The sequence below is a fragment of the Aplysia californica genome, unplaced genomic scaffold (assembly GCF_000002075.1).
Source record: "Aplysia californica isolate F4 #8 unplaced genomic scaffold, AplCal3.0 scaffold00367, whole genome shotgun sequence".
In the NCBI taxonomy this organism is placed as follows: Eukaryota; Metazoa; Mollusca; class Gastropoda; order Aplysiida; family Aplysiidae; genus Aplysia; species Aplysia californica.
In genome coordinates this window covers 166,364-169,801 of record NW_004797637.1, presented here as the reverse complement: position 1 = coordinate 169,801, position 3,438 = coordinate 166,364, and the positions used below count along the sequence as shown (strand labels likewise).

The window sequence follows — 3,438 nt, the reverse complement described above, 5'->3', positions numbered from 1 at the left end:
GGGGGCTCAGCACCACCAGGTCTATGTCATTTAAAAAACCAAAATTCTCCGTGGATTTTGCTCAAAAACGTCGACCAAAGACACAAAGACGTAATTTTGCCGTCTAAAGACACTACAGCTTTTGAAGTCACCAGACTGTGGATAATAATAATATATATTTTTTTGGAAACGCAACAAAGTCTTAACTGTTTTAGTATCTTCTTTTGATGATGATGATGATGACGATGATGATGATGATGATGATGATGATGATGATGATGATGATGATGATGATGATGATGATGATGACGATGATGATGATGATGATGATAATGTGCGTCTATACCCCCTCCCTCAATATTGCATTATTCTGTCCCCATGGTTTTATGCACCCCGCATAATTTAGCAAAATTTGAATTTTTTTTGCATAATTTTTCTGATTATTTTCCTTGATTATTCTTTGTTAAAATTAACAGAATCGCATAATTTCACATTTTTGGGCTCAGTTTGCATAATTTCCGAATGTTTCTTGCTTAAAACTACGGGGACAGATTATTATGGTAATGCTGACTCCTTCAAGGCTTGCCGACTTCTGAGTAACGGCTGACTCCGAACTTCGGCACACACGAGTAGACTACATGTTCGCTCGGAGTCAAGAGTTGGAGCAGGAACAGGGTTCGACTTTCTTCATTATTATAATAACATAACAATATGCAAAAATAATAATATCCTTCCTCCACTTTTCGGCCATGTAACCGAATGAGGATTTAAAGATTAAAAGCCGGCGCTTGTGAACTGTGTGCCTAGTAGGTCGTTGAATTGTAATAGACAGTAGTAAAAAGCTCGTAGCGTGGGAAATAGGTTGTTGGTAATATCTTAACGCTCATTTAATATCGTTTTGTTTTTTTAAGATGGGGCTCTCCTGCCACTGGCATTCTTGGGAAAACTTGCAATGACCGCTGCAAAGAGCTGGGTAAAAGCAGAGGAAGCTGTGTGCGCTCTCGCTCAATTTGCCCAATTATCCACAAGGCTTACCAATGCCACTGCTACTAGGAAAGATTTACAGGTAAGTGAGTGTTGGCGTGAAAATAGAGTAATAATAATGGATAAATTATAGTTATTGCATACGTCCTTTTAAAAAAGTTATTGCGCCCTACTTCTATTTTGTACATCTTTTCAAAAGAGAACGTGAACCATTTCACATACGTAGAGACGTCTAGACGTACATTGTAGGCCCTATACAATATTTTTGTGATATACTGGCGATAAAGAAGGCAGGCTACCACTTTTTGATCGTGTATACGCGTATAAAAATCTAGTCTGTTGGGTCTTTGCACGCTTTTCATTTCACGTGAGTAATTGTAGTAATACTGAGTATTCAAAAAAGTAGACATGTTATGAAAGTATCATTTTATGGTGCTTTAATTAGTGTCCACAGCATCAACGTTAAACAAAAGAAAGCTGGCATTCTTCCCGACCACGTGGCAGTTTTTTTTCTTCTATCCTTTGGTTTAAAAAAAAGTGAAGTTAAGTTATGTGTTTTCCAAAAGCCGCAACAACATAATTTGATCATTGCCACACAAGGAAGAGACATGTAGTAGGTTTACTCAAAATCAGAGACATGGAGCCATCTGCATGTCCGCGCGTTTCGGCTGCTGCCAGGACAGTCAACGTCTGCTTAATGCGGAGACATTGAGTCCCTCAAGCAGTAATCTTACTTTCTTGGGTTTTACTTAGTGTGCAGATCTGGCACGGGTTGTATAATGTTTATAAACATTGATGTCATAAGCCGTCTCTTTGTGTCCATACATATGTGTGGATGAGATAGAAGGGGGGCGAGCTGATGGATGGAGGTTTGTCTTTTTGAGTTCGTATGTCTATTTCTCTACCTTAATCTAAGGACCCGTTTTCTGTAAAAATGTTGCCAAGATATCAAAACTCCTTTGCCTGTTTCAGTTGGTCATAACATGTATTCACTTGAATGTTCAGCGGACTATGATTTCGGCTGACTTTCACGACTCCAGTTTTTTATGTGCGTATTTTTATGTCAAATTTGTCACTGCTTTCGTTGGGTTCGGTGGTGTGACTTTGGAGGTTTTATTGGCTTGCAAATGGAGGTTCATTCAGGCTTTCTAGTCTTTGGCTTTCGTCTTGCATTATTTTGTCCACATAGAGTATGAAAAGAGGGCGTGATAAATAACATTCCTGTCGAACTCCTGAGGTTACTTCGAACCAGTTGGTGTTGCTTTCTTTAGTTCTTGCAGTACTTTTCCTGTCGTTGTAAAGAACGCTGACATTGTCCAAATAAAAGTCTTTAAAGCCATAATTATAATTTCAGTGTTTTCCATAGTTTTATTTTATAGTTTTAGTAAGAGTTTTTCGTCATTAGCAAAAGAGTAAGTTTATATGCGTGCCGAAGATTACATGTGATACAAGTATAAAAAAGTAACAGACACAAAACAAGGAGCAGAGATCAGAACGTTAAATGTGAGTTAGGAAAGAAGGAGCAAACCACACCAAAGCACCGCCAACCATCCGCTTTTTCAAAGTTGTTTTTTTTTTGGAAAGTGTTTTACGGCGCTTGCAACTGCATACGGTCATAATATGAGCACGCGGGACAAATAAAAAATTTTCAGTTGATAGGAAATTTTGAATTTTGCCCGGATGGCGGCGAAGCCTACTCTCATCGAATTTAGACCATCAAGGGATCTTTAACGTGCACAACTTGCACACGGGACCTCCGAGATTTTTCGCACTTTTCCGAGTAGGTGTAGATCTTTCCTACCACGAGATCAGGGGTGTGGCTGAAAGACAGCAGCAAGAAGGAGCCAAGGAGTAGCAGTAGAAAGGCTGCAGAAAGAGAAAGGAGCCCACAAGAGGGGGGCAAAGGGGGTGAGGGGGTGGGGGCAGAAAATGGAGACAAAAGCAGACGACAGAACATTGCTGGAGAGCAGGAAAGGAGGTGAAAGGAGACAATTTTAGAGAAGATTGTTTTCAGTCTTTATCCGGGACCTTTCAATGAGAGGCGAACACCTTAACCTCCAGGCCACGTGAGCACCCTTTTCAAAGTTTGACACGGTTGACTTATTAATATGTTTGTATATATGTATCCTTTAATTGAAAGTCTTTGTACCGTATTTTGCCTATATATATATATATATATATATATATATATATATAATATTCATGGTGTATATTTATTTTTCAGGAGCCTGTACGTCCAAGAATATCTACATCGTCAGGACCACCACGCCGAGGCAATTGGTGCAAACATATTGATATGATCTGATCTACACTTTCCAGGAACCCGAATTCAAAATTTTGAAGTCTAATTTTATTAAACAAGAGGATAACGCGATTTCGAAAATAAAGAAAAAATAATTGTGAAGTTTCACGTACACTTTGATGTTCTGTTGTAGCTTTATTTTTCATTTTCTTGCATTTTTGTTAAATTTTTTT

General features: G+C 38.7%; 1 long non-coding RNA gene across 1 annotated transcript in view; it reads left to right on the top strand.

Annotated features, from left to right (window-relative positions):
- The window catches only part of LOC101860266, a 16,400-nt gene extending 13,022 nt beyond the window's left edge, over positions 1-3,378 (top strand). The window contains exons 4-5 of the long non-coding RNA XR_001185024.2: positions 891-1,045; positions 3,188-3,378. This is a non-coding gene — a long non-coding RNA (uncharacterized LOC101860266). The remainder of the gene's footprint in view (positions 1-890; positions 1,046-3,187) is intronic.
- Positions 3,379-3,438: the final 60 nt, after the last annotated feature.